This window comes from Bubalus kerabau, chromosome 12, assembly GCF_029407905.1.
Source record: "Bubalus kerabau isolate K-KA32 ecotype Philippines breed swamp buffalo chromosome 12, PCC_UOA_SB_1v2, whole genome shotgun sequence".
Classification (NCBI taxonomy): domain Eukaryota; kingdom Metazoa; phylum Chordata; class Mammalia; order Artiodactyla; family Bovidae; genus Bubalus; species Bubalus kerabau.
The window spans coordinates 32022773-32036267 of NC_073635.1; the positions used below are offsets into that span (position 1 = coordinate 32022773).

The window sequence follows — 13495 nt, forward strand, 5'->3', positions numbered from 1 at the left end:
GCGCAGGGCCGGGGCTCCCACGCTTGAGGTCCCGAGGGACCTGGGGCCAAGGGCGCTGTGAGGGATGTGGGCTGGCGGAGGTTGGGGAGGGGGGGCTCGGGCCTCTGCTCTCCTCGTCAGCAACCCCGACCGCCGGGGGAGGGGCAGTGTGCTTTGCCAGGTGCGTCGCCCCGTCAGTACAAAATCTCTGAGGTAAATATGACATTTTTTTCCATAAGGATAAGCAAGGCCCAGGTGGGATGAGTGATTAGCCTGCAGCAAGCCTTGAACCCAAAGGTTTTCCCAGTTTCTTTTGCTTCTTTTCTAATTTAAATCACGTATCGACGGCGTCCTGTTTAGAACCCTGGGCCGAGGCTAGAAATAGAGAAATGAACCGGCTGATGTGGGTCCTGCGCTACAGCAGTAGAGGAGCTCTTGGCGGTGGCCAGGGTGACAGCTAAGTTAAGTATAATTGAGGGCTTTTATTGGGGCTTCCCTGGTAGCTCAGCTTTAAAAAATTCGCCTGCAATGCAGGAGACCCCGGTTCAATTTCTGGGTCGGGAAGATCCGCCGGAGAAGAGAGAGGCTACCCACTCCAGTATTCTTGGGTTCTCTTGTGGCAAGTGGAAGAAAGAGCAGACACCACTGGATCAGCTTTTGAGGACAGTGGCATCATTTGTGAGAAAGCTAGGTTTCAGCCAGCGCTAAGATGTGCAGATAACTTGGAGCAGAGTAAAAGGTACCAGGAAGTCTTGGTTGCAGCGGACCAGGAAAGTTTGGTTGCATGTTTTCAGGGCCACAATAGCAGAGGAGTACCTGTATAGAGATGTCAGTTTCTCTCCTTTCTGCCATTACGCAGCCTAAACACACTTGACCATAATCTCTAGCACCCAGACTGTTTCCCACAGACTCCTACAATCAGGGGCCATGTCTTACAAATTATCGTATCTGCATTGTAGAACGCACCCACTAATGTTTATTAAATGAAAAGTGGAGGGGAGGAATGCATAAATGGATACTTGTGCCTAAGAGATAAGACTGACTAATAGGGTTGGGAAGTAGGCCGGAAGTAGGTTTGGAGAAGTTTCCAGAAGCACCCTTCCGCGCCCGGAGCCCAACCTGAAAGCTCAGCACTATAAGCCAAGACCCTAAATCCTTGTCTGGTTCCAATTACGCCCCTTCCCTCAGGACTGTCCTCAACAAAAACTGCCATCCTACCACAGTCTCTACAATTCTGACATCAGCTGACATCAGGAGCCACAGTGTGTGTGAGTGTGTGTGTGTATGTGTGTGTTGTCCCCAGCCTTCTCATCGCCTCCAGCTGCAAATTCTGGCTGGACCTGCTTAGCCTTTTTCCTTCCCAGCCTCTCTAGACACTTCTCAGCCAGGTGGATTCTTTTGAGCTTTAAAATCAGAATGGGGGGATTTGGAGAGAGGCTGGTGCAAGGCTTGGCGTAGCGATGTTTTCCCTCAGCATTTAAGGTAGAAGAGTGAGCTCTTCGTTGTCTGAGAGAGAAAGGAGGGAAAGCAATTCATGGAAAAAGCTAAAACATATTCTCTTCAAGGTAGGTAAAACTTCAGTTCAGTCGCTCAGTCGTGTCCGACTCTTTGGGACCCCATGGACCACAGCACGCCAGGCCTTCCTGTCCATCACCAACTCCCGAAGTTTACTTAAACTCATGTCCATTGAGTCGGTGATGCCATCCAACCATCTCATCCTCTGTCGTCCCCTTCTCCTGCCCTCAATCTTTCCCAGCATCAGGGTCTTTTCAAATGAGTCAGCTCTTTGCATCACGTGGCCAAAGGATTGGAGTTTCAGCTTCAGCATCAGTCCTTCCGATGAATAGGATGGACTGGTTTTATCTCCTTGCAATCCAAGGGACTCTTAAAAGTCTTCTCCAATACCACGGTTCAAAAGCATCAATTCTTCAGCACTCAGCTTTCTTTATTGTCCAATTCTCACATCCATACATGACTACTGGCAAAACCATACCTTTGACTACATGGACCTTTATTGGCAAAGTAATGTGTCTACTTTTTAATATGCTGTCTAGGTTGGTCATAACTTTCCTTCCAAGGAGCAAGCATCTTTTAATTTCATGGCTGCAGTTACCATCTGCAGATTTTGGAGCCCCCAAAAATAAAGTCTGTCACTGTTTCCATTGTTTCCCCACCTATTTGCCATGAAGTGATGGGACCAGATGCCATGATCTTAGTTTTCTGAATGTTGAGTTTTAAGCCAGCTTTTTCACTCTCTTTCACTTTCATCAAGAGGCTCTTTAGTTCTTCACTTTCTGCCATAAGGGTGGTGTCATCTCTATATCTGAGGTTATTGATACTTCTCCTGGCAATCTTGATTCCAGCTTTGCTTCATCCAGCTCAGCGTTTCTCATGATGTATTCTACATATAAGTTAAATAGGCAGAGTGACAGTATACAGCCTTGATGTACTCCTTTCCCAATTTGGAACAAGTCTGTTGTTCCATGTCCAGTTCTAACTGTTGCTTCCTGACCTGCATACACATTTCTCAGGAGGCAGGTCAGGTGGTCTGGTATTCCCATCTCTTTAAGAATTTTCCAGAGGTCGTTGCAGTCCATACCGTCAAAGGCTTTGGCATAGTCAATAAAGCAGAAGTAGAGGTATTTCTGGAACTCTCTTGCTCTTCCGATGATCCAATGGATGTTGGCAATTTGATCTCTGTTTCCTCTGCCTTTTCTAAATCCAGCTTGAACATCTGGAAATTCACGGTTCACACACTGTTGAAGCCTGGCTTGGAGAATTTTGAGCATTACTTTACTAGTGTCTGAGATGAGTGCAATTGTGCGGTAGTTTGAGCATTCTTTGGCATTGCCTTTCTTAGAGATTGAAATGAAAAGTGACATTTTCCAGTCCTGTGGCCACTGCTGAGTTTTTCCAAATTTGCTGGCATAGTGAGTGCAGCACTTTGATAGCATCATCTTTTAGGATTTGAAATAGCTCAACTGGAATTCCATCACCTTCACTAGCTTTGTACATAGTGATGCTTCCTAAGGCCCACTTGACTTTGCATTCCAGGATGTCTGGCTGTAGGTGAGTGATCACACCATCGTGATTATCTGAGTTGTGAAGATCTTTTTTGTATAGTTCTGTGTATTCTTGCCACCTCTTCTTAATATCTTCTGCTTCTGTTAGGTCCATACCATTTCTGTCTTTTATTGTGCCCATCTTTGCATGAAATGTTCCCTTGGTAAACATTAGATGTTTCCCTTGGTAAACATCTAAGGTAAACTTAGAACTGTTGTATTAAGTATAAATTTCAGAAATTGCTCCCCTGCAATTGGCAAGGGTGGTACAAATTTCAACTAAGAAGAAAGTTACTATGTTTCAGAGGACCATAAAATAACCTCCAGATTATAAAGAGTACCTCCATCTCCTCTTTAAACTGTCTGAATTCTGACAGTGTTGGGAAAGGTTCAGTGTGCTTAATTTAAGATAAATCCTATTTACACATCTTTCTTTGCAAGTCCCTTTGTAAGTGTTAAAGAGATGAAGGAGTATGTTACATCAAGTTTACTTGACAGACCCTTCTCTTTAACCCTCAAAGGTGGGTGTTTCATATTTCTTCTGAAATATTTTGCTATGATTTCAGTTAGAGCTACTTTTAAAGAGTGTCCTCTGCTTATGAAAAGCTGGGTTTTGATAATACTAGAGTGGACTCTTTGGAGTCCAGGTGAAATGCAAACTTCCACAACTGCAGAACTCTAGAAGCATTTTCCTTGCTTTCACAGCCCTGTCTCAGGTACGTGTGGTTTGTTTGTTCTGGCTGTGTTGTGAGGCACGTGGGATCTTAGCTCCCTGACCAAGGATCAAACCTGTGCCCCCTGCATCGGAGGCACAAAGTCCCAACCACTGGACCACCAAGGAAGTTCCCCTATACTTTTTGAATTTTTACCTTGGGTGTATGTGTGCTCAGTCACTCAGTCGTGTCTGACTCTTGGCGACCCCGTGGACTGTAGCCCAGCAGCCTCCTCTGTCCATGCGGTTTGCCAGGCAAGAATACTGGAGTGGGTTGCCATGCCCTCCTCCAGGGGATCTTCTGAGCCAGGAATCGAACCCGTGTCTCCTGTGTTGCAGGCAGATTCTTTACCTCTGAGCCATCTGCGAAACCCTGGGTCTGTATTTTTAGGAAACGGTTTATATTTTCAGCATGGGGAGTCTATTCATTTGCCTGTGGAGCGTACAGCTGGTAGGTTATATGCAAAGAATTTTAAATTTTAGACCCATTTCTTTTACCTTTCATTTGCCAGTCTACATGTAGGAGCATAGAATCATTTTAATAGTAACTAAAAATTTTAATTCAGAAGATATATCTGCCAACAAACATTGTACAGTGCCTTACAAAGCCTGATATATTATGCCCATATGCCTAATGTTTTCTGTTTAGATGCTGTTTTTGGATAGTAGTGTCAGTGTTCCCCTCCACTGTCATGAATAACTGAGAGGGGATGTTTTAATATTTTTGAAAATTGGAAAATTTACTCCCTAAGGACAAAAATTTGAGAGAAAATTTGCATATATTCAAAGCACACTAGAAGATTATCTCAGAAGCAGTTTATATTAATCTTATTTGGAATCTAAAAGCTGATTTAGAATCTAAAAGCTGAAAAAGACAGCCTAAGTCACTCTGATTGTATGACTGGTTTATTTGACTCTTTCCTTCTAGAAGCAATGCATGCTCATTGTAGAAAATTAGAAAACAATATAAGGGGGAAAAAGGGAATAGAGAACAGAGTTAACCACTGTGAACACATTGGCTCTGAGACATTCTCTTATAAGACAGAATATGTTTATCGTTTTAAAGAAAATAAGAGTGACTCCATTTTCTACGTGAGCTGGGAAGTTTCCTCTTGGCTTTTTTCATGACCCATGTTATTATTTAATAAAATATGTCATTCTGAAGCCTTAGAAAACACCCTTCCTTTACTTCTTCGAGAATGGGGAATTACACGTAGGCTCTTTACTCAACATTTTTCATTCTGACAGTGTGGTTGGATGCCAAGTGGCTGTTCTGAGTAATTTTTGAAGGTACGTTTTTTTGGTACTTTGCCAGGGAAATCATAACTCTTAAAATGCGCCATAGACCTAACCATACAATTGGATTTATGGATAGATATTATGTCCCATGTTTTGTTGTTTTCTCACTGTTTTAGTCTCTGGGATTGATGCCAAAGGCTATTCAGGCTCACTCCATTTATTAGAGTGTACAACTAAGTTTACACATTAGAGGGGAAAAAAAAGACCTGTTTATCATTCTACTTAAGACGTCTTTATGTCAGTGAGAAAGGAAAGTATTATTTCTCAAATACCACAGTGAAATCTCATGAGAAATAGGGTATCGTGGTTAAAAAATAATTACCCATTGCCTGAGCCACAAGAACTCCTTGCCTTATTCCAGACCATCTTCTCTGCTGCTGTCAAAGACGTTTTGTGTCCTAAAATTCAAATCTCTGACTTCCCTCCTCAAAGCACTTCACTTGCTTCTCATTCCTGGCCTCCAGGATTAATTCCAGACTCTGTCCAATGGCAAACAGGCCTTCTGTGATCTGACTGCTAACCTCATTCTTAAATCCTTTGCTTCAGTCATATTAAATTACTTGGAATTCTCTGAAAATGTCATTGCTTTCATGCCCCTGCACTTTTATTCTTGCTCTCCCCTCTTTCTGGCATGCTCTGTTGCACCATCTCAGGTCAGCATCACCTCCTCTGTGAAGTCTTGCCTGACTTGCTCCACCGCCCCATTCTCCCCGCTTCGGGCAGAAGGGATCCTTTGTGCCCCATGACATTCACATACTTGCTTGACTGCGGCTGTAGCACATTGTTGCACTTGTTTGCACGTGTGCCTCGCCTTCTCTTTTTCAGCTTTTTCGTCTGTAAATCTCATTCACCATCTTTTGGGAGCTTTCGTCTTACTTTAGGAACACTGTAGAAGTCTTTCAGCTTGTATTCCATCTCTGCTATCTTATGTTATGAATTCTGTTAACTCTTACTTTTTCTATATTTTTTAAAATCTCCTTGAATTTTTCTTAGATTAAGCTTCATTTTTAAATTTTTTCTCTTAACTCTGTTTTTTCCTTTTATTAGTTCAGCACTTACTACCTTTTTTTAATATTTTGTGGGATGTCCTAGAATTTTAATGTACATAGTGTGTATGTGTAATTTATTAAGGTGTGTAACTAATCAAATGTGTAATTTAATGTCTTCAGTTAGTGTTTTACCCTCTTGAACAAAGTACAGACCTTAGAATGCCTTATTCCTATTACCTGCTTCCTACTTATATGCCATTTTTTTTCTACTAGCATTTTGATTCTATATTATTTCCAAACCCTATAATTAAGGTGTCATTGTTATTTAACACAGTGATTTTATAGATTTATCCATGTATTCATCATTTTCTTCACTGTTGAAGATCTCTCACCTTCTTTCTGCTATGAGTTTTCTTCATCCTAAAGTATATCCTGTAGAAGTTTCTCTGAGTGATAGTTAACACTCATTTTGTAGTCTGTTGAAAAATGTTTTTATTCCGCCATCATTCTTGAAAGATAGTTTGTTGGTTATAGAAAATGTCAGTTACTTTCTCTCTGCATTTTGAAGGTACTATTCCAGTGCTTTCTGAAATCCATGTTGCTCTTGTTAAATGTGCCCAAAGTCTGTTTTTCCTCTGTGAATAATCTGTTTCTCCCTCTGACTGCTTTTAAGATTTTTTTTCTTTATCTTTGACCACAAAGTACCTTGGTATGAATGTGCTTTCTTATTTATCATGTCTTGAATTTGTTGGGCATATTTCTGTGATAAAACGGGAGTTGTTGTCGTTGTTCAGTCACTAAGTCATGTCCAACTCTTTGCAGCCTCATGGACTGCAGCATGCTGGGATTCCCTGTCCTTCACGGTCTCCTGGAGTTTGCTCAAACAGGGACGGCACTCCTAAAAAAAGTCATATTTACCTGACCTGTCCTTCCTTCCTCAGCCACCACCTCATTTGAACACAGTTAAGAGAGGTGGTCCTGTGAGAATCATCTTGAAATCATGAGATTACAAACATGAGAATGGAGAAGTAGAAGAGAAAGAATCTAAGTCCTTAATAACCTCACCGAGCACTGAATTGCCTACTTCTAGGCTTCATACCTGGAGAAGGAAATGGCAACCCACTACAGTATTCTTGCCTGGGAAATCCCATGGACAGAAGAGCCTGGCAGGCTACAGTCCATGGGGATGCAGGAGTCAGACACAACTTGGTCACTAAATCACTACCACCACCAGGCTCCATGTATAGGAAGAAAATAATTGCCTTTTTGCTTAATGTTTATTCTTTAGTCAGGTACTCAGTTGCATCCAAAATTAATCTTAATAGAAACATGATCCTTTATTTCTCTGTGAAGTGCAACAAGCACTGTAACAGAGTAAGTGCTTGGTACCATTTCAAACAACTACTGGTCATATTGAATCACGTGTGTGAAGAAGTCTGTCTGTCTTAGAAAATATTGATAAATTTGATTTAAGAATTTTATTTTTAATCAAAAACCTGTAGCCGACCTACAGATCAATTTTTAAAAAGACAAACTAACATCAAATACCTACTAAAAGTACCAGACAGTGTTTCTTCTACTACGCCATAGCTTGTCAGACTTAGCTGGACAAGTACCACAAGGGAAGCCTGGCATGCTGCCTACCGTAAGGTTGCAAAGGGTCAGACATGACTGAGCAACTGAACTGAACTGAACTCTGGTTCCTAAGTTAATTCTTAGGAACCAGAAATGCAGTCAAAGACATATGAGACATACATGCTTCTTGAGTCATTATGTTTGAGATATATCATTCATTCTTAGGAAGGAGAAGGCAAAAGAAATGAAAATCAAGGTTAATCAGAAGATCTGGCCTGAAGGAATTTCAAGTGTAAGCAGGAAAGAAGAGGAAGGAGAGAGTGAGATAGAGAATGATAGAGAGATCAAAACAGCTGATTCTCTTTACTCTTCTGTCTTCCAACCAGCTCAGCTGTCTTTTAAAAAGACATATTTTAAGAAGGAGCAATCTGCAAGCCAGCCAGAAGCAGAGACACCATTGATTGACCTGTGGAAAGCGCTCCTATTCATCCACTGCTAAATGCATTCTAAGAATGCTGACTGCATTATTCAGGTGTAGCTTTCTGGGACAGAACGTGATCTTGTGCTGCACAGGACACACAGAGCCTATAATCTGGGGAAGCTCCGAAAGTGTGTGTTTAACCTCTCTTCCCTATCACATAGACATTTTCTCACAGCTCCTAAAGAGCTGGGCTCTACTGTACTACAAAGGGCGTCCCTGGTGGCTCAGTGTTAAAAAATCTGCCTGCAAGTGCAGGAGATGCAGGTTCGATCCCTGGTCTGGGAAGATCCTCTGGAGAAGGAAATCTAGAAGCAATCCACTCCGGTATTCTTGCCTGGGAATTTCCATGGACAGAGGAGCCTGGTGAGCTATAGTCCATGGGGTTGCAAAGAGTCAGACAACTTAGCAACTAAAGAACAACTTCACTGCAAAAACTCAAATATGCTTGAAAAGCTTGTTTCTTTAGTTGATTATTCCCATTTTCACCTCATTCAGTGTAGGGAATCCCATTTCAGGTTCTATGTAGGAAGAATCGTTTCAGTGCTCAGAGCAGTCGCCCTGAACAGTAGAACTGAGGTAGACTGAGTAGACTCAGTCATATCTGTATCATGAAGATAGGGAGATGCAAGAAGCTGCAGTCTGGCGTGGGTTCGAGAGCTGGTTCTCCAGTTGACAAGAGTCCCTCCCATCCCCACAACAAATGTGTAAATGCCAGACTTCCCCAGTCTACCCACCTCATTCCCCCTGATTGATATAGCCCAGGCTCCTTAAAGGGTCAGAATGTCACACACATTTTTAAACAATCAAAATGGTCATACCTTAAAATAGGAGAAAGAGAAGCCTTGAATGCTTCCCAGGCAACCATTTCTGTCCCTCAGAGGGTTGCAGCCTGACCTACCGGGGAGGAGAGTGGCTGCTACTGGGGCATTTGGATTTCCTTCTATTTCTACTATATCCCAGTTATTAAAATGGGGGATCTCCACAGAGTTAAAGGTTATTTTACACAGGAAGCACATTCAGTATTAGTACAACAAATGTTTTCCTTTCTCCAGCCATGGAAGAACTCCACTCGGAGGGAGTCGCGATAAATCAGAGCATCAGCCCTTTCCGCTTGGACACCAATAAGTCCTGCACTTCAAAATTGCTGACCTAAAAAGGATGCTCGAGAAGGAGCAAGTTTTTTTTTTTTTCCTTGTAAAGAAAGCAACACCAGAAGCAGTGTGACTTCCTTGTTCACTTAGATGCATGCAAAAAAGAAAAGTGAGTCACTCTTGAGTTTCTAACTTTAGTTTATAGAAACAAAGCACTGAATCATGTAACTTGTCAGGGAAGACCTAGATATAGTTTTCTCTAGATAATGTTTATATTGAAAGAGTCTGAATTCTATTTTTGTGGTAGAGTTACGGGATTGGGGCTACAAGTGTCTACTCATCAGTAATTTTGCAGTTGAGGATGTGACTATAAAAACATTCCAGCAGAGATACGGCAGGGCCCACAGAGCCATCTAACTTCATTGAGTCAGCCACACTTAGGCTAGAACTTCTCTGAATCCAGAATTGAAGAGCTGTGAGATCAACATTAGGAAAAGCACCGTGGACTCAGTCCAAGTATTCATGTTTGTCATACTGTGGATGAAATGAAGGATTTAGAAAATCACTTATTCAGTCATTTGGAAACTTAAATAAAAGCCTTTATTTGATAGGATCCAAGCTCAAGTCTTTCTGCAAACCAAAACAACTCTCTTGGAAACCTGACATAACAATTAGCCTACCCCAAATAATGAGTCTTATTTTTTCCCTTTTAAAAGTACTAGCCCCCTGCCCTGTCTTCAGTACTTTTAAAACTTGCTTTTATTATCTCTCATACATATGATCTACCTTTCCAGTTCTGATGGGTTTGTAGCTATTAGGTGTCAACCAACAATCAAGCAATTGTTGGTAACAATACCATGAAATAATTTTTAAAACTGTAACAACCGCGCTTCCTCACTTCACCATTCTGCCATACTGCTGCCCATTAAAGTAAACTAAGCAAAACAAAGTAAGTTGCTGATTCAGTGCATTCCTAAACCATGATTTGGGGAGTATCTGATGTTTGGAATATTTGCATTATGGCTCTCCCAACCGTGAGAGGATTTGTTTTCTGTAAGATTTCCTGGAGTCCTGGGATAGTTGTTGCACACTGCAATTAAATTCAGCCCTGTGTAGGGTTCTGAAGAATGATTGAACCAACAACAACCAAAAAACCCTCTTCAGCATGAATATTCTGTCCTGTCTGCATTTGTCAGGGTCACTGTCTTTGCTTCAGGACCTTCTTCCTTCCACCCTCACAGCATGAGCCTGTGTACTGCCTGCTGAGGAACATCCTACTGAGAAGAACCTCCAGATCGTTCTGTGAGATGGTAGCAGAAAGGAACCAAGGTGAAAAGAGGGGTGGTGTGGGGAACTTCCCTGGCGATCCAGTGGTTAAGACTCTTCTTCCACTGCAACAGGTGTGGGTTTGATCCCTGGTTGACTGAATGGCGTGGCCAAAAAGCAAAAATAAAAAAAAAGATGGTGTGAGATTCCCTCAACCTTTGACTTGGCTTCTGGTAATTGATTTAGGGTCTTGGATACATATCCTTCCTTAAAACAGTTCCCACATAATGCCAGACCCTGTGTTGAGACCTCTACCTGTGTTCAAACCTTTCAAGTTAAACATTATTAATAATTGCCATTTTGCAAATGAGCAAATGAAGACTTAGAAACCTTCACTGCACTGACTGTCATAAGTCAGTGACAAAATCAGTTTGTCAGGTTCTAGAGCTCAAGCTCAGCATTTTGCTATACTTCCTGGGTAGAAAATTCAGCCACAGTGCCCTTTAAAAAACCCCAGAAATCACAATCTAGCCACATGCAAAATAAGTATTGGTTGAAAGTTTTCATAAAAAGTAGCAAAGATTTTGAAACTGTTTGGAGGGGACACAGGAGACAAATGAACTATCATTTCTCTTTAAGTGGTATTTATGCAGCATTTATAGTGCTCACCTGATAGCAGACTGGGAACAACTGGATATTGCACCATCTAAGGTTGCTTTGGCTGATGACAGAGGCCTCATAGAAGGAGGAACCACCATTACACAAACCCACCTCTTACAGGCCACCACCAAGTGAACTGAGAATGTATTTCCATCTCATCCTGTTCTCACATGTCAGTCCACAAATGACTTAGCTAGTATCACTGACGGAAAGCCCAAATCTGAAGGTACTTAGAGGAAAAAAAGACATGTTCTAAAGCCCATTTCTTCCCTCCTTTATTGAAGCTAGCATTAAAATCAACAATATAAGAGGTGCATTGCACTCGGAAGCACTCATTCCATGATGGTCATAAAGTACCTCCTCAGTGCTATAATGATGACATACGGCCACACGCACACAGAAGGCAAGCTCAAAAGATGGTCTTTCCCCAAAACCACTAAATAAGATTCAAAGACATGCCCCCCAAGTGCCATTCACTTGATTCATGTACTGTCTTCAATCAAATCTCAGCATTCCATTCTAAACACGAAGAATATATTTTTAGTGTCAATAAGTAAAGTTCCCAGCTCTCAATGTGCGGGGTGGGAAGCCTTTATCTTGGTGGGGGTTGGGCAATGGAGACCTCCTAGCCTCCTTCAAATAGCCACTGAATCCCTTAAAGTGAAAGTACTGGTTACTTAAGCAAATAAAACAAACAACAATCCTTTGATCTTTAGGAAGCTCTTTCTTGTTAAGGTAACATTCTGTCTGACTTTTATGTTTCAGCATTCATTGTATATTTAATTATTTTTAAAAGTTTTGTTTTAAACGATTACACTTTTTTCGTAAGTTAAGATAAACACAGGCATGCTTTGTTAAAGATTAAAAATAAATCTCACACGAAACTGCAAAGTTGGCAAAGATAATACCACATGGGGTCGGTATGTTCCAAAACACGATTCTCACGGGGCCCCTCTGAACACACTGAATTAGAATTTTTGTTCTGAAAAGTTTCAGGAAGCCCCTGACTCTAACCCACCCTTTCCTGAAACTGGTGAAAGTATGAGAAAAAATAATTACCACTCAAGTGAAAAAAGAAGAGTCTCAACACTTTAGGGAGGCATGTTTTGTCTTTCTTTTAACTTGTTACTGTGTTCAAAAATACTTTGTGATAGCTTTCAGACAGGGAACACACTGGGATAGCAATATTAAAAGAAGGATGTTTTTCATCCTTCAATGGGTAGGTTATCAAATGACTGCTTTTAATTCAACTTGAGAGTAATTACTAGATCTTACTACACTGGAAACATCACTCACCCCTATTTGAGTTTGATTGTAACCTTTTATAAATAAGGGTTCCCTTTTGGAAATATCAAAATAGAGACAGGTTTTCCTTGCCGCCTCATTTTTCAGGCTTATTCCCCAGAATCTTTGACTGTTCACTTCCTCTTCCATTTTATTCTTTCTTTTTATTCCAATACATCTCTTCCTGCAATTGGGAGGGTTGAATCCATCATGGATTCCGGACCAGGACGTCTGAGATGCTAATGCAGTTCTTGGGGCAGACGGTAGGTGGCATTGAAAAGCCGTGCCTCAGCCAGCCATCCTTGGTGGAAGTCACATCAGAAGTGTGAGCAGTCTGATGTAATGCGACAGGAGAGAGAGAGAGACGGGAGCCAGAAATCGTGGGTGTCTACTCCTCCCTTGGACACCCATGCTTATGACTAGGATCCCTCTTACTTACTTTCAAATGGAAAACTATTCTACCCCAGTTGAAAAAATTCAATATTCAGAGCCAGTGAACACTTTGCAGAAGGTTTTTTTTACTTTCTCAATGCCCAAGATGTTCCAGCTTCTAATGTGCCATTGCTGTTTGCTAAAACTAAACAAAGAAGTACACATGTGAATTCAATAACGTGTTTATGTTTAGAATTACAGGAGTCCTCTATAAATCTAGCCTCAGATTTCTGGAAGGAAATATTTTCCATAGGGAATAACTAATATAAAGGTTTTCTAGGGTTTCTCTAAGAGAAAAGTTAGGAAGAGCATTGCCCAAAGATGTCAAGTGCAGCTAGAACTATGGAACTCAGCTCAGAGTGGAATGCGATAAGCCATCAGAAAGGAATGTGATCTGGGTTTGCTGGAATGAAGTGGGGTTTATTAGTTATTCTTTCCCAGGACCAAAAATTGACAATTGGTTGGCCTAGATGAAATTGTTGCTATTTGGACAGGCTTGTGGGAATTAGGAGAAAGAAAGCCAGAAGTTCAAGCACATTATTGTTCTGGCATTGGGCCACTGCAGTCTGTGAAAAATAGAACTAAAAGCAAATTAATTGAGGGTTACATCTTCATAAAAACTAAAATTATATAATCTTGGAATTAGAGATCATGTGTTCTAACCT

At 41.3% G+C, this 13495-nt stretch overlaps 1 long non-coding RNA gene across 1 annotated transcript; it reads left to right on the top strand.

Annotated features, from left to right (window-relative positions):
* Positions 1–71: 71 nt before the first annotated feature.
* LOC129624478 (uncharacterized) lies at positions 72–10619 on the top strand. The gene is made up of 3 exons (XR_008700975.1): positions 72–192; positions 8003–8148; positions 9150–10619. It is a non-coding gene; the product is annotated as an uncharacterized LOC129624478 (long non-coding RNA).
* Positions 10620–13495: the final 2876 nt, after the last annotated feature.